General features: G+C 32.8%; 20 non-coding genes across 20 annotated transcripts; all 20 read right to left on the bottom strand.

Annotated features, from left to right (window-relative positions):
* Positions 1 to 253: 253 nt before the first annotated feature.
* Positions 254 to 326, bottom strand: TRNAV-UAC (transfer RNA valine (anticodon UAC)). The gene has a single exon. It is a non-coding gene; the product is annotated as a tRNA-Val (tRNA).
* Positions 327 to 1566: 1240 nt separating this feature from the next.
* Positions 1567 to 1639, bottom strand: TRNAV-UAC (transfer RNA valine (anticodon UAC)). The gene has a single exon. It is a non-coding gene; the product is annotated as a tRNA-Val (tRNA).
* A 1240-nt stretch (positions 1640 to 2879) lies between these two features.
* Positions 2880 to 2952, bottom strand: TRNAV-UAC (transfer RNA valine (anticodon UAC)). Its single transcript has one exon. It is a non-coding gene; the product is annotated as a tRNA-Val (tRNA).
* Positions 2953 to 4191: 1239 nt separating this feature from the next.
* TRNAV-UAC (transfer RNA valine (anticodon UAC)) lies at positions 4192 to 4264 on the bottom strand. Its single transcript has one exon. It is a non-coding gene; the product is annotated as a tRNA-Val (tRNA).
* A 1240-nt stretch (positions 4265 to 5504) lies between these two features.
* On the bottom strand, positions 5505 to 5577 carry TRNAV-UAC (transfer RNA valine (anticodon UAC)). Its single transcript has one exon. It is a non-coding gene; the product is annotated as a tRNA-Val (tRNA).
* Positions 5578 to 6816: 1239 nt separating this feature from the next.
* Positions 6817 to 6889, bottom strand: TRNAV-UAC (transfer RNA valine (anticodon UAC)). Its single transcript has one exon. It is a non-coding gene; the product is annotated as a tRNA-Val (tRNA).
* A 1240-nt stretch (positions 6890 to 8129) lies between these two features.
* Positions 8130 to 8202, bottom strand: TRNAV-UAC (transfer RNA valine (anticodon UAC)). The gene has a single exon. It is a non-coding gene; the product is annotated as a tRNA-Val (tRNA).
* A 1240-nt stretch (positions 8203 to 9442) lies between these two features.
* TRNAV-UAC (transfer RNA valine (anticodon UAC)) lies at positions 9443 to 9515 on the bottom strand. Its single transcript has one exon. It is a non-coding gene; the product is annotated as a tRNA-Val (tRNA).
* Positions 9516 to 10755: 1240 nt separating this feature from the next.
* Positions 10756 to 10828, bottom strand: TRNAV-UAC (transfer RNA valine (anticodon UAC)). Its single transcript has one exon. It is a non-coding gene; the product is annotated as a tRNA-Val (tRNA).
* A 1239-nt stretch (positions 10829 to 12067) lies between these two features.
* On the bottom strand, positions 12068 to 12140 carry TRNAV-UAC (transfer RNA valine (anticodon UAC)). Its single transcript has one exon. It is a non-coding gene; the product is annotated as a tRNA-Val (tRNA).
* Positions 12141 to 13380: 1240 nt separating this feature from the next.
* Positions 13381 to 13453, bottom strand: TRNAV-UAC (transfer RNA valine (anticodon UAC)). Its single transcript has one exon. It is a non-coding gene; the product is annotated as a tRNA-Val (tRNA).
* Positions 13454 to 14694: 1241 nt separating this feature from the next.
* On the bottom strand, positions 14695 to 14767 carry TRNAV-UAC (transfer RNA valine (anticodon UAC)). The gene has a single exon. It is a non-coding gene; the product is annotated as a tRNA-Val (tRNA).
* A 1241-nt stretch (positions 14768 to 16008) lies between these two features.
* TRNAV-UAC (transfer RNA valine (anticodon UAC)) lies at positions 16009 to 16081 on the bottom strand. Its single transcript has one exon. It is a non-coding gene; the product is annotated as a tRNA-Val (tRNA).
* A 1240-nt stretch (positions 16082 to 17321) lies between these two features.
* On the bottom strand, positions 17322 to 17394 carry TRNAV-UAC (transfer RNA valine (anticodon UAC)). The gene has a single exon. It is a non-coding gene; the product is annotated as a tRNA-Val (tRNA).
* Positions 17395 to 18634: 1240 nt separating this feature from the next.
* Positions 18635 to 18707, bottom strand: TRNAV-UAC (transfer RNA valine (anticodon UAC)). Its single transcript has one exon. It is a non-coding gene; the product is annotated as a tRNA-Val (tRNA).
* A 1240-nt stretch (positions 18708 to 19947) lies between these two features.
* On the bottom strand, positions 19948 to 20020 carry TRNAV-UAC (transfer RNA valine (anticodon UAC)). Its single transcript has one exon. It is a non-coding gene; the product is annotated as a tRNA-Val (tRNA).
* Positions 20021 to 21260: 1240 nt separating this feature from the next.
* TRNAV-UAC (transfer RNA valine (anticodon UAC)) lies at positions 21261 to 21333 on the bottom strand. The gene has a single exon. It is a non-coding gene; the product is annotated as a tRNA-Val (tRNA).
* A 1240-nt stretch (positions 21334 to 22573) lies between these two features.
* Positions 22574 to 22646, bottom strand: TRNAV-UAC (transfer RNA valine (anticodon UAC)). The gene has a single exon. It is a non-coding gene; the product is annotated as a tRNA-Val (tRNA).
* A 1240-nt stretch (positions 22647 to 23886) lies between these two features.
* Positions 23887 to 23959, bottom strand: TRNAV-UAC (transfer RNA valine (anticodon UAC)). The gene has a single exon. It is a non-coding gene; the product is annotated as a tRNA-Val (tRNA).
* A 1240-nt stretch (positions 23960 to 25199) lies between these two features.
* Positions 25200 to 25272, bottom strand: TRNAV-UAC (transfer RNA valine (anticodon UAC)). The gene has a single exon. It is a non-coding gene; the product is annotated as a tRNA-Val (tRNA).
* Between the last annotated feature and the right edge of the window lie 32 nt (positions 25273 to 25304).

Here is a 25304-nt window from a genome sequence, read left to right as displayed (position 1 = left end):
AATCATGAAAATACATTGTTGGCAAAAAGGAGATAAGTCAACTTAACTTTCAATTTTAAAATTACTGGATTACAAGTATATACTATTTTTATGAACTAAAACTTAAAGTGTAGTTTAAGACTACATTTATTCCCATTAGCAGCAAGGCCAGTTTCTATTGAACAAACTACCCTTTTTACAGTTTAAATCACCAGAAGAGATATGTTGAGTATGGAAATATTTAAAGATTGATTGGTTAATCAGAACATAAACATGGTTTCACTGGGGATTGAACCCAGGACCTTCTGCGTGTAAAGCAGATGTGATAACCACTACACTATGAAACCAAGACGTAGCCTGTTTCTGCACAGTTCAGCAAAGTTGAATGACTCGACATATGATATGAAACCTGGAAATGTGCAATTTTTGAATTGTTGGTCAAACTTCTGTTTAAACCCTTGGAATCAAGTTTAGAGAAGATTTTTGAGTAGTTAATATTTCAATTTTAAAGAGAAAAATGTGACAGCATTCATGATGTTTAATGCCTTGTAGTTTTATCGATCAGTAGCCCCACATTTTTAAGGATTCATTTCCAGTGATTTAGCAAGCCTTGTTTTGAACATATGCCTTTTTTAGGAAGACATATAAATAAAATTCCCTTTCATAACATACATCAAACTTTACACGAAAAACTAAAACATGTCTGATAACCACTACACTGTAAATCCAAAGACAAAATCTAAATTCTTTAATGCTCAACTACCATATACTAGTTTTGGAAAGAACTTGTTTTCATTGAAAATAACTTTTTTGAAAGCAAATGTCACTACACAGCATAGTATTTAAAGAATTTGATTTTCTTTAATCAGAGGATGACTAATTTGCAACTGAAATTAAATTTCCAAAGATATTGCTTGCTGGTGATCAAAAACCAGCAGTCAACTGCGAGCCCTGAAAATTTCACACAGGAAGTTTTTTCCAGGGTTCTCCTATTTTAGTAGTCTCACAATAGCACATATTTTTGTTTCTAATATTAAGCAGTCACAATGGTGGGCATGAACATATTGAATCACAGAAAAATAGCATTCTCTGTCATAGCAGCTTCTTAATGGTCCTCCTCATCACACCCACTCTCTGCAGTGTCCCAGAATCTCTAGGTCTCAGCCAGGGCTGTCAGTCGAGCAGTGGAGATATGGAAGAAACAATTGCATGGAGAAGCTTATGAGATTTCAATTTTACAGAGAAAATTTACACAGCATAAAGTATATTCATTAATGTAGAAAAATGAACAAAAAAACATTTTAACAAGCTCTTTTGCTTTAAAAATATATAGAAATCATGAAAATACATTGTTGGCAAAAAGGAGATAAGTCAACTTAACTTTTAATTTTAAAATTACTGGATTACAAGTATATACTATTTTTATGAACTAAAACTTAAAGTGTAGTTTAAGACTACATTTATTCCCATTAGAAGAAAGGCCAGTTTCTATTGAAAAAACTACCTTTTTCACAGTTTAAATCACCAGAAGAGATATGTTGAGTATGGAAATATTTAAAGATTGATTGGTTAATCAGAACATAAACATGGTTTCACTGGGGATTGAACCCAGGACCTTCTGCGTGTAAAGCAGATGTGATAACCACTACACTATGAAACCAAGATGTAGCCTGTTTCTGCACAGTTCAGCAAAGTTGAATGACTCGACATATGATATGAAACCTGGAAATGTGCAATTTTTGAATTGTTGGTCAAACTTCTGTTTAAACCCTTGGAATCAAGTTTAGAGAAGATTTTTGAGTAGTTAATATTTCAATTTTAAAGAGAAAAATGTGACAGCATTCATGATGTTTAATGCCTTGTAGTTTTATCGATCAGTAGCCCCACATTTTTAAGGATTCATTTCCAGTGATTTAGCAAGCCTTGTTTTGAACATATGCCTTTTTTAGGAAGACATATAAATAAAATTCCCTTTCATAACATACATCAAACTTTACACGAAAAACTAAAACATGTCTGATAACCACTACACTGTAAATCCAAAGACAAAATCTAAATTCTTTAATGCTCAACTACCATATACTAGTTTTGGAAAGAACTTGTTTTCATTGAAAATAACTTTTTTGAAAGCAAATGTCACTACACAGCATAGTATTTAAAGAATTTGATTTTCTTTAATCAGAGGATGACTAATTTGCAACTGAAATTAAATTTCCAAAGATATTGCTTGCTGGTGATCAAAAACCAGCAGTCAACTGCGAGCCCTGAAAATTTCACACAGGAAGTTTTTTCCAGGGTTCTCCTATTTTAGTAGTCTCACAATAGCACATATTTTTGTTTCTAATATTAAGCAGTCACAATGGTGGGCATGAACATATTGAATCACAGAAAAATAGCATTCTCTGTCATAGCAGCTTCTTAATGGTCCTCCTCATCACACCCACTCTCTGCAGTGTCCCAGAATCTCTAGGTCTCAGCCAGGGCTGTCAGTCGAGCAGTGGAGATATGGAAGAAACAATTGCATGGAGAAGCTTATGAGATTTCAATTTTACAGAGAAAATTTACACAGCATAAAGTATATTCATTAATGTTGAAAAATGAACAAAAAAACATTTTAACAAGCTCTTTTGCTTTAAAAATATATAGAAATCATGAAAATACATTGTTGGCAAAAAGGAGATAAGTCAACTTAACTTTTAATTTTAAAATTACTGGATTACAAGTATATACTATTTTTATGAACTAAAACTTAAAGTGTAGTTTAAGACTACATTTATTCCCATTAGAAGAAAGGCCAGTTTCTATTGAAAAAACTACCTTTTTCACAGTTTAAATCACCAGAAGAGATATGTTGAGTATGGAAATATTTAAAGATTGATTGGTTAATCAGAACATAAACATGGTTTCACTGGGGATTGAACCCAGGACCTTCTGCGTGTAAAGCAGATGTGATAACCACTACACTATGAAACCAAGATGTAGCCTGTTTCTGCACAGTTCAGCAAAGTTGAATGACTCGACATATGATATGAAACCTGGAAATGTGCAATTTTTGAATTGTTGGTCAAACTTCTGTTTAAACCCTTGGAATCAAGTTTAGAGAAGATTTTTGAGTAGTTAATATTTCAATTTTAAAGAGAAAAATGTGACATCATTCATGATGTTTAATGCCTTGTAGTTTTATCGATCAGTAGCTCCACATTTTTAAGGATTCATTTCCAGTGATTTAGCAAGCCTTGTTTTGAACATATGCCTTTTTTAGGAAGACATATAAATAAAATACCTTTCATAACATACATCAAACTTTACACGAAAAACTAAAACATGTCTGATAACCACTACACTGTAAATCCAAAGACAAAATCTAAATTCTTTAATGCTCAACTACCATATACTAGTTTTGGAAAGAACTTGTTTTCATTGAAAATAACTTTTTTGAAAGCAAATGTCACTACACAGCATAGTATTTAAAGAATTTGATTTTCTTTAATCAAAGGGTGACTAATTTGCAACTGAAATTAAATTTCCAAAGATATTGCCTGCTGGTGATCAAAAACCAGCAGTCAACTGCGAGCCCTGAAAATTTCACACAGGAAGTTTTTTCCAGGGTTCTCCTATTTTAGTAGTCTCACAACAGCACATATTTTTGTTTCTAATATTAAGCAGTCACAATGGTGGGCATGAACATATTGAATCACAGAAAAATAGCATTCTCTGTGATAGCAGCTTCTTAATGGTCCTCCTCATCACACCCACTCTCTGCAGTGTCCCTCTATCCCTAGGTCTCAGCCAGGGCTGTCAGTCGAGCAGTGGAGATATGGAAGAAACAATTGCATGGAGAAGCTTATGAGATTTCAATTTTACAGAGAAAATTTACACAGCATAAAATATATTCATTAATGTAGAAAAATGAACAAAAAAACATTTTAACAAGCTCTTTTGCTTTAAAAATATATAGAAATCATGAAAATACATTGTTGGCAAAAAGGAGATAAGTCAACTTAACTTTTAATTTTAAAATTACTGGATTACAAGTATATACTATTTTTATGAACTAAAACTTAAAGTGTAGTTTAAGACTACATTTATTCCCATTAGCAGAAAGGCCAGTTTCTATTGAACAAACTACCCTTTTCACAGTTTAAATCACCAGAAGAGATATGTTGAGTATGGAAATATTTAAAGATTGATTGGTTAATCAGAACATAAACATGGTTTCACTGGGGATTGAACCCAGGACCTTCTGCGTGTAAAGCACATGTGATAACCACTACACTATGAAACCAAGACGTAGCCTGTTTCTGCACAGTTCAGCAAAGTTGAATGACTCGACATATGATATGAAACCTGGAAATGTGCAATTTTTGAATTGTTGGTCAAACTTCTGTTTAAACCCTTGGAATCAAGTTTAGAGAAGATTTTTGAGTAGTTAATATTTCAATTTTAAAGAGAAAAATGTGACAGCATTCATGATGTTTAATGCCTTGTAGTTTTATCGATCAGTAGCCCCACATTTTTAAGGATTCATTTCCAGTGATTTAGCAAGCCTTGTTTTGAACATATGCCTTTTTTAGGAAGACATATAAATAAAATTCCCTTTCATAACATACATCAAACTTTACACGAAAAACTAAAACATGTCTGATAACCACTACACTGTAAATACAAAGACAAAATCTAAATTCTTTAATGCTCAACTACCATATACTAGTTTTGGAAAGAACTTGTTTTCATTGAAAATAACTTTTTTGAAAGCAAATGTCACTACACAGCATAGTATTTAAAGAATTTGATTTTCTTTAATCAGAGGGTGACTAATTTGCAACTGAAATTAAATTTCCATAGATATTGCCTGCTGGTGATCAAAAACCAGCAGTCAACTGCGAGCCCTGAAAATTTCACACAGGAAGTTTTTTCCAGGGTTCTCCTATTTTAGTAGTCTCACAATAGCACATATTTTTGTTTCTAATATTAAGCAGTCACAATGTTGGGCATGAACATATTGAATCACAGAAAAATAGCATTCTCTGTGATAGCAGCTTCTTAATGGTCCTCCTCATCACACCCACTCTCTGCAGTGTCCCAGAATCCCTAGGTCTCAGCCAGGGCTGTCAGTCGAGCAGTGGAGATATTTAAGAAACAATTGCATGGAGAAGCTTATGAGATTTCAATTTTACAGAGAAAATTTACACAGCATAAAGTATATTCATTAATGTAGAAAAATGAACAAAAAAACATTTTAACAAGCTCTTTTGCTTTAAAAATATATAGAAATCATGAAAATACATTGTTGGCAAAAAGGAGATAAGTCAACTTAACTTTTAATTTTAAAATTACTGGATTACAAGTATATACTATTTTTATGAACTAAAACTTAAAGTGTAGTTTAAGACTACATTTATTCCCATTAGCAGAAAGGCCAGTTTCTATTGAACAAACTACCCTTTTCACAGTTTAAATCACCAGAAGAGATATGTTGAGTATGGAAATATTTAAAGATTGATTGGTTAATCAGAACATAAACATGGTTTCACTGGGGATTGAACCCAGGACCTTCTGCGTGTAAAGCAGATGTGATAACCACTACACTATGAAACCAAGACGTAGCCTGTTTCTGCACAGTTCAGCAAAGTTGAATGACTCGACATATGATATGAAACCTGGAAATGTGCAATTTTTGAATTGTTGGTCAAACTTCTGTTTAAACCCTTGGAATCAAGTTTAGAGAAGATTTTTGAGTAGTTAATATTTCAATTTTAAAGAGAAAAATGTGACATCATTCATGATGTTTAATGCCTTGTAGTTTTATCGATCAGTAGCTCCACATTTTTAAGGATTCATTTCCAGTGATTTAGCAAGCCTTGTTTTGAACATATGCCTTTTTTAGGAAGACATATAAATAAAATACCTTTCATAACATACATCAAACTTTACACGAAAAACTAAAACATGTCTGATAACCACTACACTGTAAATCCAAAGACAAAATCTAAATTCTTTAATGCTCAACTACCATATACTAGTTTTGGAAAGAACTTGTTTTCATTGAAAATAACTTTTTTGAAAGCAAATGTCACTACACAGCATAGTATTTAAAGAATTTGATTTTCTTTAATCAAAGGGTGACTAATTTGCAACTGAAATTAAATTTCCAAAGATATTGCCTGCTGGTGATCAAAAACCAGCAGTCAACTGCGAGCCCTGAAAATTTCACACAGGAAGTTTTTTCCAGGGTTCTCCTATTTTAGTAGTCTCACAACAGCACATATTTTTGTTTCTAATATTAAGCAGTCACAATGGTGGGCATGAACATATTGAATCACAGAAAAATAGCATTCTCTGTGATAGCAGCTTCTTAATGGTCCTCCTCATCACACCCACTCTCTGCAGTGTCCCACTATCCCTAGGTCTCAGCCAGGGCTGTCAGTCGAGCAGTGGAGATATGGAAGAAACAATTGCATGGAGAAGCTTATGAGATTTCAATTTTACAGAGAAAATTTACACAGCATAAAATATATTCATTAATGTAGAAAAATGAACAAAAAAACATTTTAACAAGCTCTTTTGCTTTAAAAATATATAGAAATCATGAAAATACATTATTGGCAAAAAGGAGATAAGTCAACTTAACTTTCAATTTTAAAATTACTGGATTACAAATATATACTATTTTTATGAACTAAAACTTAAAGTGTAGTTTAAGACTACATTTATTCCCATTAGCAGAAAGGCCAGTTTCTATTGAACAAACTACCTTATTCACAGTTTAAATCACCAGAAGAGATATGTTGAGTATGGAAATATTTAAAGATTGATTGGTTAATCAGAACATAAACATGGTTTCACTGGGGATTGAACCCAGGACCTTCTGCGTGTAAAGCAGATGTGATAACCACTACACTATGAAACCAAGACGTAGCCTGTTTCTGCACAGTTCAGCAAAGTTGAATGACTCGACATATGATATGAAACCTGGAAATGTGCAATTTTTGAATTGTTGGTCAAACTTCTGTTTAAACCCTTGGAATCAAGTTTAGAGAAGATTTTTGAGTAGTTAATATTTCAATTTTAAAGAGAAAAATGTGACAGCATTCATGATGTTTAATGCCTTGTAGTTTTATCGATCAGTAGCCCCACATTTTTAAGGATTCATTTCCAGTGATTTAGCAAGCCTTGTTTTGAACATATGCCTTTTTTAGGAAGACATATAAATAAAATTCCCTTTCATAACATACATCAAACTTTACACGAAAAACTAAAACATGTCTGATAACCACTACACTGTAAATACAAAGACAAAATCTAAATTCTTTAATGCTCAACTACCATATACTAGTTTTGGAAAGAACTTGTTTTCATTGAAAATAACTTTTTTGAAAGCAAATGTCACTACACAGCATAGTATTTAAAGAATTTGATTTTCTTTAATCAGAGGGTGACTAATTTGCAACTGAAATTAAATTTCCAAAGATATTGCCTGCTGGTGATCAAAAACCAGCAGTCAACTGCGAGCCCTGAAAATTTCACACAGGAAGTTTTTTCCAGGGTTCTCCTATTTTAGTAGTCTCACAACAGCACATATTTTTGTTTCTAATATTAAGCAGTCACAATGGTGGGCATGAACATATTGAATCACAGAAAAATAGCATTCTCTGTGATAGCAGCTTCTTAATGGTCCTCCTCATCACACCCACTCTCTACAGTGTCCAACTATCCCTAGGTCTCAGCCAGGGCTGTCAGTCGAGCAGTGGAGATATGGAAGAAACAATTGCATGGAGAAGCTTATGAGATTTCAATTTTACAGAGAAAATTTACACAGCATAAAGTATATTCATTAATGTAGAAAAATGAACAAAAAAACATTTTAACAAGCTCTTTTGCTTTAAAAATATATAGAAATCATGAAAATACATTGTTGGCAAAAAGGAGATAAGTCAACTTAACTTTCAATTTTAAAATTACTGGATTACAAGTATATACTATTTTTATGAACTAAAACTTAAAGTGTAGTTTAAGACTACATTTATTCCCATTAGCAGCAAGGCCAGTTTCTATTGAACAAACTACCCTTTTTACAGTTTAAATCACCAGAAGAGATATGTTGAGTATGGAAATATTTAAAGATTGATTGGTTAATCAGAACATAAACATGGTTTCACTGGGGATTGAACCCAGGACCTTCTGCGTGTAAAGCAGATGTGATAACCACTACACTATGAAACCAAGACGTAGCCTGTTTCTGCACAGTTCAGCAAAGTTGAATGACTCGACATATGATATGAAACCTGGAAATGTGCAATTTTTGAATTGTTGGTCAAACTTCTGTTTAAACCCTTGGAATCAAGTTTAGAGAAGATTTTTGAGTAGTTAATATTTCAATTTTAAAGAGAAAAATGTGACAGCATTCATGATGTTTAATGCCTTGTAGTTTTATCGATCAGTAGCCCCACATTTTTAAGGATTCATTTCCAGTGATTTAGCAAGCCTTGTTTTGAACATATGCCTTTTTTAGGAAGACATATAAATAAAATTCCCTTTCATAACATACATCAAACTTTACACGAAAAACTAAAACATGTCTGATAACCACTACACTGTAAATCCAAAGACAAAATCTAAATTCTTTAATGCTCAACTACCATATACTAGTTTTGGAAAGAACTTGTTTTCATTGAAAATAACTTTTTTGAAAGCAAATGTCACTACACAGCATAGTATTTAAAGAATTTGATTTTCTTTAATCAGAGGATGACTAATTTGCAACTGAAATTAAATTTCCAAAGATATTGCTTGCTGGTGATCAAAAACCAGCAGTCAACTGCGAGCCCTGAAAATTTCACACAGGAAGTTTTTTCCAGGGTTCTCCTATTTTAGTAGTCTCACAATAGCACATATTTTTGTTTCTAATATTAAGCAGTCACAATGGTGGGCATGAACATATTGAATCACAGAAAAATAGCATTCTCTGTCATAGCAGCTTCTTAATGGTCCTCCTCATCACACCCACTCTCTGCAGTGTCCCAGAATCTCTAGGTCTCAGCCAGGGCTGTCAGTCGAGCAGTGGAGATATGGAAGAAACAATTGCATGGAGAAGCTTATGAGATTTCAATTTTACAGAGAAAATTTACACAGCATAAAGTATATTCATTAATGTAGAAAAATGAACAAAAAAACATTTTAACAAGCTCTTTTGCTTTAAAAATATATAGAAATCATGAAAATACATTGTTGGCAAAAAGGAGATAAGTCAACTTAACTTTTAATTTTAAAATTACTGGATTACAAGTATATACTATTTTTATGAACTAAAACTTAAAGTGTAGTTTAAGACTACATTTATTCCCATTAGAAGAAAGGCCAGTTTCTATTGAAAAAACTACCTTTTTCACAGTTTAAATCACCAGAAGAGATATGTTGAGTATGGAAATATTTAAAGATTGATTGGTTAATCAGAACATAAACATGGTTTCACTGGGGATTGAACCCAGGACCTTCTGCGTGTAAAGCAGATGTGATAACCACTACACTATGAAACCAAGATGTAGCCTGTTTCTGCACAGTTCAGCAAAGTTGAATGACTCGACATATGATATGAAACCTGGAAATGTGCAATTTTTGAATTGTTGGTCAAACTTCTGTTTAAACCCTTGGAATCAAGTTTAGAGAAGATTTTTGAGTAGTTAATATTTCAATTTTAAAGAGAAAAATGTGACAGCATTCATGATGTTTAATGCCTTGTAGTTTTATCGATCAGTAGCCCCACATTTTTAAGGATTCATTTCCAGTGATTTAGCAAGCCTTGTTTTGAACATATGCCTTTTTTAGGAAGACATATAAATAAAATTCCCTTTCATAACATACATCAAACTTTACACGAAAAACTAAAACATGTCTGATAACCACTACACTGTAAATCCAAAGACAAAATCTAAATTCTTTAATGCTCAACTACCATATACTAGTTTTGGAAAGAACTTGTTTTCATTGAAAATAACTTTTTTGAAAGCAAATGTCACTACACAGCATAGTATTTAAAGAATTTGATTTTCTTTAATCAGAGGATGACTAATTTGCAACTGAAATTAAATTTCCAAAGATATTGCTTGCTGGTGATCAAAAACCAGCAGTCAACTGCGAGCCCTGAAAATTTCACACAGGAAGTTTTTTCCAGGGTTCTCCTATTTTAGTAGTCTCACAATAGCACATATTTTTGTTTCTAATATTAAGCAGTCACAATGGTGGGCATGAACATATTGAATCACAGAAAAATAGCATTCTCTGTCATAGCAGCTTCTTAATGGTCCTCCTCATCACACCCACTCTCTGCAGTGTCCCAGAATCTCTAGGTCTCAGCCAGGGCTGTCAGTCGAGCAGTGGAGATATGGAAGAAACAATTGCATGGAGAAGCTTATGAGATTTCAATTTTACAGAGAAAATTTACACAGCATAAAGTATATTCATTAATGTTGAAAAATGAACAAAAAAACATTTTAACAAGCTCTTTTGCTTTAAAAATATATAGAAATCATGAAAATACATTGTTGGCAAAAAGGAGATAAGTCAACTTAACTTTTAATTTTAAAATTACTGGATTACAAGTATATACTATTTTTATGAACTAAAACTTAAAGTGTAGTTTAAGACTACATTTATTCCCATTAGAAGAAAGGCCAGTTTCTATTGAAAAAACTACCTTTTTCACAGTTTAAATCACCAGAAGAGATATGTTGAGTATGGAAATATTTAAAGATTGATTGGTTAATCAGAACATAAACATGGTTTCACTGGGGATTGAACCCAGGACCTTCTGCGTGTAAAGCAGATGTGATAACCACTACACTATGAAACCAAGATGTAGCCTGTTTCTGCACAGTTCAGCAAAGTTGAATGACTCGACATATGATATGAAACCTGGAAATGTGCAATTTTTGAATTGTTGGTCAAACTTCTGTTTAAACCCTTGGAATCAAGTTTAGAGAAGATTTTTGAGTAGTTAATATTTCAATTTTAAAGAGAAAAATGTGACATCATTCATGATGTTTAATGCCTTGTAGTTTTATCGATCAGTAGCTCCACATTTTTAAGGATTCATTTCCAGTGATTTAGCAAGCCTTGTTTTGAACATATGCCTTTTTTAGGAAGACATATAAATAAAATACCTTTCATAACATACATCAAACTTTACACGAAAAACTAAAACATGTCTGATAACCACTACACTGTAAATCCAAAGACAAAATCTAAATTCTTTAATGCTCAACTACCATATACTAGTTTTGGAAAGAACTTGTTTTCATTGAAAATAACTTTTTTGAAAGCAAATGTCACTACACAGCATAGTATTTAAAGAATTTGATTTTCTTTAATCAAAGGGTGACTAATTTGCAACTGAAATTAAATTTCCAAAGATATTGCCTGCTGGTGATCAAAAACCAGCAGTCAACTGCGAGCCCTGAAAATTTCACACAGGAAGTTTTTTCCAGGGTTCTCCTATTTTAGTAGTCTCACAACAGCACATATTTTTGTTTCTAATATTAAGCAGTCACAATGGTGGGCATGAACATATTGAATCACAGAAAAATAGCATTCTCTGTGATAGCAGCTTCTTAATGGTCCTCCTCATCACACCCACTCTCTGCAGTGTCCCTCTATCCCTAGGTCTCAGCCAGGGCTGTCAGTCGAGCAGTGGAGATATGGAAGAAACAATTGCATGGAGAAGCTTATGAGATTTCAATTTTACAGAGAAAATTTACACAGCATAAAATATATTCATTAATGTAGAAAAATGAACAAAAAAACATTTTAACAAGCTCTTTTGCTTTAAAAATATATAGAAATCATGAAAATACATTGTTGGCAAAAAGGAGATAAGTCAACTTAACTTTTAATTTTAAAATTACTGGATTACAAGTATATACTATTTTTATGAACTAAAACTTAAAGTGTAGTTTAAGACTACATTTATTCCCATTAGCAGAAAGGCCAGTTTCTATTGAACAAACTACCCTTTTCACAGTTTAAATCACCAGAAGAGATATGTTGAGTATGGAAATATTTAAAGATTGATTGGTTAATCAGAACATAAACATGGTTTCACTGGGGATTGAACCCAGGACCTTCTGCGTGTAAAGCACATGTGATAACCACTACACTATGAAACCAAGACGTAGCCTGTTTCTGCACAGTTCAGCAAAGTTGAATGACTCGACATATGATATGAAACCTGGAAATGTGCAATTTTTGAATTGTTGGTCAAACTTCTGTTTAAACCCTTGGAATCAAGTTTAGAGAAGATTTTTGAGTAGTTAATATTTCAATTTTAAAGAGAAAAATGTGACAGCATTCATGATGTTTAATGCCTTGTAGTTTTATCGATCAGTAGCCCCACATTTTTAAGGATTCATTTCCAGTGATTTAGCAAGCCTTGTTTTGAACATATGCCTTTTTTAGGAAGACATATAAATAAAATTCCCTTTCATAACATACATCAAACTTTACACGAAAAACTAAAACATGTCTGATAACCACTACACTGTAAATACAAAGACAAAATCTAAATTCTTTAATGCTCAACTACCATATACTAGTTTTGGAAAGAACTTGTTTTCATTGAAAATAACTTTTTTGAAAGCAAATGTCACTACACAGCATAGTATTTAAAGAATTTGATTTTCTTTAATCAGAGGGTGACTAATTTGCAACTGAAATTAAATTTCCATAGATATTGCCTGCTGGTGATCAAAAACCAGCAGTCAACTGCGAGCCCTGAAAATTTCACACAGGAAGTTTTTTCCAGGGTTCTCCTATTTTAGTAGTCTCACAATAGCACATATTTTTGTTTCTAATATTAAGCAGTCACAATGTTGGGCATGAACATATTGAATCACAGAAAAATAGCATTCTCTGTGATAGCAGCTTCTTAATGGTCCTCCTCATCACACCCACTCTCTGCAGTGTCCCAGAATCCCTAGGTCTCAGCCAGGGCTGTCAGTCGAGCAGTGGAGATATTTAAGAAACAATTGCATGGAGAAGCTTATGAGATTTCAATTTTACAGAGAAAATTTACACAGCATAAAGTATATTCATTAATGTAGAAAAATGAACAAAAAAACATTTTAACAAGCTCTTTTGCTTTAAAAATATATAGAAATCATGAAAATACATTGTTGGCAAAAAGGAGATAAGTCAACTTAACTTTTAATTTTAAAATTACTGGATTACAAGTATATACTATTTTTATGAACTAAAACTTAAAGTGTAGTTTAAGACTACATTTATTCCCATTAGCAGAAAGGCCAGTTTCTATTGAACAAACTACCCTTTTCACAGTTTAAATCACCAGAAGAGATATGTTGAGTATGGAAATATTTAAAGATTGATTGGTTAATCAGAACATAAACATGGTTTCACTGGGGATTGAACCCAGGACCTTCTGCGTGTAAAGCAGATGTGATAACCACTACACTATGAAACCAAGACGTAGCCTGTTTCTGCACAGTTCAGCAAAGTTGAATGACTCGACATATGATATGAAACCTGGAAATGTGCAATTTTTGAATTGTTGGTCAAACTTCTGTTTAAACCCTTGGAATCAAGTTTAGAGAAGATTTTTGAGTAGTTAATATTTCAATTTTAAAGAGAAAAATGTGACAGCATTCATGATGTTTAATGCCTTGTAGTTTTATCGATCAGTAGCCCCACATTTTTAAGGATTCCTTTTTAGTGATTTAGCAAGCCTTGTTTTGAACATATGCCTTTTTTAGGAAGACATATAAATAAAATTCCCTTTCATAACATACATCAAACTTTACACGAAAAACTAAAACATGTCTGATAACCACTACACTGTAAATCCAAAGACAAAATCTAAATTCTTTAATGCTCAACTACCATATACTAGTTTTGGAAAGAACTTGTTTTCATTGAAAATAACTTTTTTGAAAGCAAATGTCACTACACAGCATAGTATTTAAAGAATTTGATTTTCTTTAATCAGAGGGTGACTAATTTGCAACTGAAATTAAATTTCCAAAGATATTGCCTGCTGGTGATCAAAAACCAGCACTCAACTGCTAGCCCTGAAAATTTCACACAGGAAGTTTTTTCCAGGGTTCTCCTATTTTAGTAGTCTCACAATAGCACATATTTTTGTTTCTAATATTAAGCAGTCACAATGGTGGGCATGAACATATTGAATCACAGAAAAATAGCATTCTCTGTGATAGCAGCTTCTTAATGGTCCTCCTCATCACACCCACTCTCTGCAGTGTCCCAGAATCCCTAGGTCTCAGCCAGGGCTGTCAGTCGAGCAGTGGAGATATGGAAGAAACAATTGCATGGAGAAGCTTATTGAGATTTCAATTTTACAGAGAAAATTTACACAGCATAAAGTATATTCATTAATGTAGAAAAATGAACAAAAAAACATTTTAACAAGCTCTTTTGCTTTAAAAATATATAGAAATCATGAAAATACATTGTTGGCAAAAAGGAGATAAGTCAACTTAACTTTTAATTTTAAAATTACTGGATTACAAGTATATACTATTTTTATGAACTAAAACTTAAAGTGTAGTTTAAGACTACATTTATTCCCATTAGCAGAAAGGCCAGTTTCTATTGAACAAACTACCCTTTTCACAGTTTAAATCACCAGAAGAGATATGTTGAGTATGGAAATATTTAAAGATTGATTGGTTAATCAGAACATAAACATGGTTTCACTGGGGATTGAACCCAGGACCTTCTGCGTGTAAAGCAGATGTGATAACCACTACACTATGAAACCAAGACGTAGCCTGTTTCTGCACAGTTCAGCAAAGTTGAATGACTCGACATATGATATGAAACCTGGAAATGTGCAATTTTTGAATTGTTGGTCAAACTTCTGTTTAAACCCTTGGAATCAAGTTTAGAGAAGATTTTTGAGTAGTTAATATTTCAATTTTAAAGAGAAAAATGTGACAGCATTCATGATGTTTAATGCCTTGTAGTTTTATCGATCAGTAGCCCCACATTTTTAAGGATTCCTTTTTAGTGATTTAGCAAGCCTTGTTTTGAACATATGCCTTTTTTAGGAAGACATATAAATAAAATTCCCTTTCATAACATACATCAAACTTTACACGAAAAACTAAAACATGTCTGATAACCACTACACTGTAAATCCAAAGACAAAATCTAAATTCTTTAATGCTCAACTACCATATACTAGTTTTGGAAAGAACTTGTTTTCATTGAAAATAACTTTTTTGAAAGCAAATGTCACTACACAGCATAGTATTTAAAGAATTTGATTTTCTTTAATCAGAGGATGACTAATTTGCAACTGAAATTAAATTTCCAAAGATATTGCCTGCTGGTGATCAAAAACCAGCAGTCAACTGCGAGCCCTGAAAATTTCACACAGGAAGTTTTTTCCAGGGTTCTCCTATTTTAGTAGTCTCACAATAGCACATATTTTTGTTTCTAATATTAAGCAGTCACAATGGTGGGCATGAACATATTGAATCACAGAAAAATAGCATTCTCTGTGATAGCAGCTTCTTAATGGTCCTCCTCATCACACCCACTCTCTGCAGTGTCCCAGAATCCCTAGGTCTCAGCCAGGGCTGTCAGTCGAGCAGTGGAGATATGGAAGAAACAATTGCATGGAGAAGCTTATTGAGATTTCAATTTTACAGAGAAAATTTACACAGCATAAAGTATATTCATTAATGTAGAAAAATGAACAAAAAAACATTTTAACAAGCTCTTTTGCTTTAAAAATATATAGAAATCATGAAAATACATTGTTGGCAAAAAGGAGATAAGTCAACTTAACTTTTAATTTTAAAATTACTGGATTACAAGTATATACTATTTTTATGAACTAAAACTTAAAGTGTAGTTTAAGACTACATTTATTCCCATTAGCAGAAAGGCCAGTTTCTATTGAACAAACTACCCTTTTCACAGTTTAAATCACCAGAAGAGATATGTTGAGTATGGAAATATTTAAAGATTGATTGGTTAATCAGAACATAAACATGGTTTCACTGGGGATTGAACCCAGGACCTTCTGCGTGTAAAGCAGATGTGATAACCACTACACTATGAAACCAAGATGTAGCCTGTTTCTGCACAGTTCAGCAAAGTTGAATGACTCGACATATGATATGAAACCTGGAAATGTGCAATTTTTGAATTGTTGGTCAAACTTCTGTTTAAACCCTTGGAATCAAGTTTAGAGAAGATTTTTGAGTAGTTAATATTTCAATTTTAAAGAGAAAAATGTGACAGCATTCATGATGTTTAATGCCTTGTAGTTTTATCGATCAGTAGCCCCACATTTTTAAGGATTCCTATTTAGTGATTTAGCAAGCCTTGTTTTGAACATATCCTTTTTTTAGGAAGACATATAAATAAAATTCCCTTTCATAACATACATCAAACTTTACACGAAAAACTAAAACATGTTTGATAACCACTACACTGTAAATCCAAAGACAAAATCTAAATTCTTTAATGCTCAACTACCATATACTAGTTTTGGAAAGAACTTGTTTTCATTGAAAATAACTTTTTTGAAAGCAAATGTCACTACACAGCATAGTATTTAAAGAATTTGATTTTCTTTAATCAGAGGGTGACTAATTTGCAACTGAAATTAAATTTCCAAAGATATTGCCTGCTGGTGATCAAAAACCAGCAGTCAACTGCGAGCCCTGAAAATTTCACACAGGAAGTTTTTTCCAGGGTTCTCCTATTTTAGTAGTCTCACAACAGCACATATTTTTGTTTCTAATATTAAGCAGTCACAATGGTGGGCATGAACATATTGAATCACAGAAAAATAGCATTCTCTGTGATAGCAGCTTCTTAATGGTCCTCCTCATCACACCCACTCTCTGCAGTGTCCCACTATCCCTAGGTCTCAGCCAGGGCTGTCAGTCGAGCAGTGGAGATATGGAAGAAACAATTGCATGGAGAAGCTTATGAGATTTCAATTTTACAGAGAAAATTTACACAGCATAAAGTATATTCATTAATGTAGAAAAATGAACAAAAAAACATTTTAACAAGCTCTTTTGCTTTAAAAATATATAGAAATCATGAAAATACATTGTTGGCAAAAAGGAGATAAGTCAACTTAACTTTTAATTTTAAAATTACTGGATTACAAGTATATACTATTTTTATGAACTAAAACTTAAAGTGTAGTTTAAGACTACATTTATTCCCATTAGCAGAAAGGCCAGTTTCTATTGAACAAACTACCTTTTTCACAGTTTAAATCACCAGAAGAGATATGTTGAGTATGGAAATATTTAAAGATTGATTGGTTAATCAGAACATAAACATGGTTTCACTGGGGATTGAACCCAGGACCTTCTGCGTGTAAAGCAGATGTGATAACCACTACACTATGAAACCAAGACGTAGCCTGTTTCTGCACAGTTCAGCAAAGTTGAATGACTCGACATATGATATGAAACCTGGAAATGTGCAATTTTTGAATTGTTGGTCAAACTTCTGTTTAAACCCTTGGAATCAAGTTTAGAGAAGATTTTTGAGTAGTTAATATTTCAATTTTAAAGAGAAAAATGTGACAGCATTCATGATGTTTAATGCCTTGTAGTTTTATCGATCAGTAGCCCCACATTTTTAAGGATTCATTTCCAGTGATTTAGCAAGCCTTGTTTTGAACATATGCCTTTTTTAGGAAGACATATAAATAAAATTCACTTTCATAACATACATCAAACTTTACACGAAAAACTAAAACATGTTTGATAACCACTACACTGTAAATCCAAAGACAAAATCTAAATTCTTTAATGCTCAACTACCATATACTAGTTTTGGAAAGAACTTGTTTTCATTGAAAATAACTTTTTTGAAAGCAAATGTTACTACACAGCATAGTATTTAAAGAATTTGATTTTCTTTAATCAGAGGGTGACTAATTTGCAACTGAAATTAAATTTCCAAAGATATTGCCTGCTGGTGATCAAAAACCAGCAGTCAACTGCGAGCCCTGAAAATTTCACACAGGAAGTTTTTTCCAGGGTTCTCCTATTTTAGTAGTCTCACAACAGCACATATTTTTGTTTCTAATATTAAGCAGTCACAATGGTGGGCATGAACATATTGAATCACAGAAAAATAGCATTCTCTGTGATAGCAGCTTCTTAATGGTCCTCCTCATCACACCCACTCTCTGCAGTGTCCCACTATCCCTAGGTCTCAGCCAGGGCTGTCAGTCGAGCAGTGGAGATATGGAAGAAACAATTGCATGGAGAAGCTTATGAGATTTCAATTTTACAGAGAAAATTTACACAGCATAAAGTATATTCATTAATGTAGAAAAATGAACAAAAAAACATTTTAACAAGATCTTTTGCTTTAAAAATATATAGAAATCATGAAAATACATTGTTGGCAAAAAGGAGATAAGTCAACTTAACTTTCAATTTTAAAATTATTGGATTACAAGTATATACTATTTTTATGAACTAAAACTTAAAGTGTAGTTTAAGACTACATTTATTCCCATTAGCAGAAAGGCCAGTTTCTATTGAACAAACTACCTTTTTCACAGTTTAAATCACCAGAAGAGATATGTTGAGTATGGAAATATTTAAAGATTGATTGGTTAATCAGAACATAAACATGGTTTCACTGGGGATTGAACCCAGGACCTTCTGCTTGTAAAGCAGATGTGATAACCACTACACTATGAAACCAAGACGTAGCCTGTTTCTGCACAGTTCAGCAAAGTTGAATGACTCGATATATGATATGAAACCTGGAAATGTGCAATTTTTGAATTGTTGGTCAAACTTCTGTTTAAACCCTTGGAATCAAGTTTAGAGAAGATTTTTGAGTAGTTAATATTTCAATTTTAAAGAGAAAAATGTGACAGCATTCATGATGTTTAATGCCTTGTAGTTTTATCGATCAGTAGCCCCACATTTTTAAGGATTCATTTCCAGTGATTTAGCAAGCCTTGTTTTGAACATATGCCTTTTTTAGGAAGACATATAAATAAAATTCCCTTTCATAACATACATCAAACTTTACACGAAAAACTAAAACATGTCTGATAACCACTACACTGTAAATCCAAAGACAAAATCTAAATTCTTTAATGCTCAACTACCATATACTAGTTTTGGAAAGAACTTGTTTTCATTGAAAATAACTTTTTTGAAAGCAAATGTCCCTACACAGCATAGTATTTAAAGAATTTGATTTTCTTTAATCAGAGGATGACTAATTTGCAACTGAAATTAAATTTCCAAAGATATTGCCTGCTGGTGATCAAAAACCAGCAGTCAACTGCGAGCCCTGAAAATTTCACACAGGAAGTTTTTTCCAGGGTTCTCCTATTTTAGTAGTCTCACAATAGCACATATTTTTGTTTCTAATATTAAGCAGTCACAATGGTGGGCATGAACATATTGAATCACAGAAAAATAGCATTCTCTGTGATAGCAGCTTCTTAATGGTCCTCCTCATCACACCCACTCTCTGCAGTGTCCCAGAATCCCTAGGTCTCAGCCAGGGCTGTCAGTCGAGCAGTGGAGATATGGAAGAAACAATTGCATGGAGAAGCTTATGAGATTTCAATTTTACAGAGAAAATTTACACAGCATAAAGTATATTCATTAATGTAGAAAAATGAACAAAAAAACTTTTTAACAAGCTCTTTTGCTTTAAAAATATATAGAAATCATGAAAATACATTGTTGGCAAAAAGGAGATAAGTCAACTTAACTTCCAATTTTAAAATTACTGGATTACAAGTATATACTATTTTTATGAACTAAAACTTAAAGTGTAGTTTAAGACTACATTTATTCCCATTAGCAGAAAGGCCAGTTTCTATTGAACAAACTACCTTTTTCACAGTTTAAATCACCAGAAGAGATATGTTGAGTATGGAAATATTTAAAGATTGATTGGTTAATCAGAACATAAACATGGTTTCACTGGGGATTGAACCCAGGAACTTCTGCGTGTAAAGCAGATGTGATAACCACTACACTATGAAACCAAGACGTAGCCTGTTTCTGCACAGTTCAGCAAAGTTGAATGACTCGATATATGATATGAAACCTGGAAATGTGCAATTTTTGAATTGTTGGTCAAACTTCTGTTTAAACCCTTGGAATCAAGTTTAGAGAAGATTTTTGAGTAGTTAATATTTCAATTTTAAAGAGAAAAATGTGACAGCATTCATGATGTTTAATGCCTTGTAGTTTTATCGATCAGTAGCCCCACATTTTTAAGGATTCATTTCCAGTGATTTAGCAAGCCTTGTTTTGAACATATGCCTTTTTTAGGAAGACATATAAATAAAATTCACTTTCATAACATACATCAAACTTTACACGAAAAACTAAAACATGTTTGATAACCACTACACTGTAAATCCAAAGACAAAATCTAAATTCTTTAATGCTCAACTACCATATACTAGTTTTGGAAAGAACTTGTTTTCATTGAAAATAACTTTTTTGAAAGCAAATGTCACTACACAGCATAGTATTTAAAGAATTTGATTTTCTTTAATCAGAGGGTGACTAATTTGCAACTGAAATTAAATTTCCAAAGATATTGCCTGCTGGTCATCAAAAACCAGCAGTCAACTGCGAGCCCTGAAAATTTCACACAGGAAGTTTTTTCCAGGGTTCTCCTATTTTAGTAGTCTCACAACAGCACATATTTTTGTTTCTAATATTAAGCAGTCACAATGGTGGGCATGAACATATTGAATCACAGAAAAATAGCATTCTCTGTGATAGCAGCTTCTTAATGGTCCTCCTCATCACACCCACTCTCTGCAGTGTCCCACTATCCCTAGGTCTCAGCCAGGGCTGTCAGTCGAGCAGTGGAGATATGGAAGAAACAATTGCATGGAGAAGCTTATGAGATTTCAATTTTACAGAGAAAATTTACACAGCATAAAGTATATTCATTAATGTAGAAAAATGAACAAAAAAACATTTTAACAAGATCTTTTGCTTTAAAAATATATAGAAATCATGAAAATACATTGTTGGCAAAAAGGAGATAAGTCAACTTAACTTTCAATTTTAAAATTATTGGATTACAAGTATATACTATTTTTATGAACTAAAACTTAAAGTGTAGTTTAAGAATACATTTATTCCCATTAGCAGAAAGGCCAGTTTCTATTGAACAAACTACCTTTTTCACAGTTTAAATCACCAGAAGAGATATGTTGAGTATGGAAATATTTAAAGATTGATTGGTTAATCAGAACATAAACATGGTTTCACTGGGGATTGAACCCAGGACCTTCTGCGTGTAAAGCAGATGTGATAACCACTACACTATGAAACCAAGACGTAGCCTGTTTCTGCACAGTTCAGCAAAGTTGAATGACTCGATATATGATATGAAACCTGGAAATGTGCAATTTTTGAATTGTTGGTCAAACTTCTGTTTAAACCCTTGGAATCAAGTTTAGAGAAGATTTTTGAGTAGTTAATATTTCAATTTTAAAGAGAAAAATGTGACAGCATTCATGATGTTTAATGCCTTGTAGTTTTATCGATCAGTAGCCCCACATTTTTAAGGATTCCTTTTTAGTGATTTAGCAAGCCTTGTTTTGAACATATGCCTTTTTTAGGAAGACATATAAATAAAATTCCCTTTCATAACATACATCAAACTTTACACGAAAAACTAAAACATGTCTGATAACCACTACACTGTAAATCCAAAGACAAAATCTAAATTCTTTAATGCTCAACTACCATATACTAGTTTTGGAAAGAACTTGTTTTCATTGAAAATAACTTTTTTGAAAGCAAATGTCCCTACACAGCATAGTATTTAAAGAATTTGATTTTCTTTAATCAGAGGATGACTAATTTGCAACTGAAATTAAATTTCCAAAGATATTGCCTGCTGGTGATCAAAAACCAGCAGTCAACTGCGAGCCCTGAAAATTTCATACAGGAAGTTTTTTCCAGGGTTCTCCTATTTTAGTAGTCTCACAATAGCACATATTTTTGTTTCTAATATTAAGCAGTCACAATGGTGGGCATGAACATATTGAATCACAGAAAAATAGCATTCTCTGTGATAGCAGCTTCTTAATGGTCCTCCTCATCACACCCACTCTCTGCAGTGTCCCAGAATCCCTAGGTCTCAGCCAGGGCTGTCAGTCGAGCAGTGGAGATATGGAAGAAACAATTGCATGGAGAAGCTTATGAGATTTCAATTTTACAGAGAAAATTTACACAGCATAAAGTATATTCATTAATGTAGAAAAATGAACAAAAAAACTTTTTAACAAGCTCTTTTGCTTTAAAAATATATAGAAATCATGAAAATACATTGTTGGCAAAAAGGAGATAAGTCAACTTAACTTCTAATTTTAAAATTACTGGATTACAAGTATATACTATTTTTATGAACTAAAACTTAAAGTGTAGTTTAAGACTACATTTATTCCCATTAGCAGAAAGGCCAGTTTCTATTGAACAAACTACCTTTTTCACAGTTTAAATCACCAGAAGAGATATGTTGAGTATGGAAATATTTAAAGATTGATTGGTTAATCAGAACATAAACATGGTTTCACTGGGGATTGAACCCAGGACCTTCTGCGTGTAAAGCAGATGTGATAACCACTACACTATGAAACCAAGACGTAGCCTGTTTCTGCACAGTTCAGCAAAGTTGAATGACTCGATATATGATATGAAACCTGGAAATGTGCAATTTTTGAATTGTTGGTCAAACTTCTGTTTAAACCCTTGGAATCAAGTTTAGAGAAGATTTTTGAGTAGTTAATATTTCAATTTTAAAGAGAAAAATGTGACAGCATTCATGATGTTTAATGCCTTGTAGTTTTATCGATCAGTAGCCCCACATTTTTAAGGATTCATTTCCAGTGATTTAGCAAGCCTTGTTTTGAACATATGCCTTTTTTAGGAAGACATATAAATAAAATTCCCTTTCATAACATACATCAAACTTTACACGAAAAACTAAAACATGTCTGATAACCACTACACTATAAATCCAAAGACAAAATCTAAATTCTTTAATGCTCAACTACCATATACTAGTTTTGGAAAGAACTTGTTTTCATTGAAAATAACTTTTTTGAAAGCAAATGTCACTACACAGCATAGTATTTAAAGAATTTGATTTTCTTTAATCAGAGGGTGACTAATTTGCAACTGAAATTAAATTTCCAAAGATATTGCCTGCTGGTGATCAAAAACCAGCAGTCAACTGCGAGCCCTGAAAATTTCACACAGGAAGTTTTTTCCAGGGTTCTCCTATTTTAGTAGTCTCACAATAGCACATATTTTTGTTTCTAATATTAAGCAGTCACAATGGTGGGCATGAACATATTGAATGACAGAAAAATAGCATTCTCTGTGATGGCAGCTTCTTAATGGTCCTCCTCATCACACCCACTCTCTGCAGTGTCCCAGAATCCCTAGGTCTCAGCCAGGGCTGTCAGTCGAGCAGTGGAGATATGGAAGAAACAATTGCATGGAGAAGCTTATGAGATTTCAATTTTACAGAGAAAATTTACACAGCATAAAGTATATTCATTAATGTAGAAAAATGAACAAAAAAACATTTTAACAAGCTCTTTTGCTTTAAAAATATATAGAAATCATGAAAATACATTGTTGGCAAAAAGGAGATAAGTCAACTTAACTTTTAATTTTAAAATTACTGGATTACAAGTATATACTATTTTTATGAACTAAAACTTAAAGTGTAGTTTAAGACTACATTTATTCCCATTAGCAGAAAGGCCAGTTTCTATTGAACAAACTACCCTTTTCACATTTTAAATCACCAGAAGAGATATGTTGAGTATGGAAATATTTAAAGATTGATTGGTTAATCAGAACATAAACATGGTTTCACTGGGGATTGAACCCAGGACCTTCTGCGTGTAAAGCAGATGTGATAACCACTACACTATGAAACCAAGACGTAGCCTGTTTCTGCACAGTTCAGCAAAGTTGAATGACTCGACATATGATATGAAACCTGGAAATGTGCAATTTTTGAATTGTTGGTCAAACTTCTGTTTAAACCCTTGGAATCAAGTTTAGAGAAGATTTTTGAGTAGTTAATATTTCAATTTTAAAGAGAAAAATGTGACAGCATTCATGATGTTTAATGCCTTGTAGTTTTATCGATCAGTAGCCCCACATTTTTAAGGATTCCTTTTTAGTGATTTAGCAAGCCTTGTTTTGAACATATGCCTTTTTTAGGAAGACATATAAATAAAATTCCCTTTCATAACATACATCAAACTTTACACGAAAAACTAAAACATGTCTGATAACCACTACACTGTAAATCCAAAGACAAAATCTAAATTCTTTAATGCTCAACTATCATATACTAGTTTTGGAAAGAACTTGTTTTCATTGAAAATAACTTTTTTGAAAGCAAATGTCCCTACACAGCATAGTATTTAAAGAATTTGATTTTCTTTAATCAGAGGATGACTAATTTGCAACTGAAATTAAATTTCCAAAGATATTGCCTGCTGGTGATCAAAAACCAGCAGTCAACTGCGAGCCCTGAAAATTTCACACAGGAAGTTTTTTCCAGGGTTCTCCTATTTTAGTAGTCTCACAATAGCACATATTTTTGTTTCTAATATTAAGCAGTCACAATGGTGGGCATGAACATATTGAATCACAGAAAAATAGCATTCTCTGTGATAGCAGCTTCTTAATGGTCCTCCTCATCACACCCACTCTCTGCAGTGTCCCAGAATCCCTAGGTCTCAGCCAGGGCTGTCAGTCGAGCAGTGGAGATATGGAAGAAACAATTGCATGGAGAAGCTTATGAGATTTCAATTTTACAGAGAAAATTTACACAGCATAAAGTATATTCATTAATGTAGAAAAATGAACAAAAAAACTTTTTAACAAGCTCTTTTGCTTTAAAAATATATAGAAATCATGAAAATACATTGTTGGCAAAAAGAAGATAAGTCAACTTAACTTCCAATTTTAAAATTACTGGATTACAAGTATATACTATTTTTATGAACTAAAACTTAAAGTGTAGTTTAAGACTACATTTATTCCCATTAGCAGAAAGGCCAGTTTCTATTGAACAAACTACCTTTTTCACAGTTTAAATCACCAGAAGAGATAAGTTGAGTATGGAAATATTTAAAGATTGATTGGTTAATCAGAACATAAACATGGTTTCACTGGGGATTGAACCCAGGACCTTCTGCGTGTAAAGCAGATGTGATAACCACTACACTATGAAACCAAGACGTAGCCTGTTTCTGCACAGTTCAGCAA

The sequence above is a fragment of the Mixophyes fleayi genome, chromosome 10 (genome assembly GCF_038048845.1).
Source record: "Mixophyes fleayi isolate aMixFle1 chromosome 10, aMixFle1.hap1, whole genome shotgun sequence".
NCBI lineage: Eukaryota > Metazoa > Chordata > Amphibia > Anura > Limnodynastidae > Mixophyes > Mixophyes fleayi.
The sequence above is the reverse complement of the archived record's forward strand: the minus strand, read 5'-3'. Positions and strand labels throughout refer to the sequence as shown.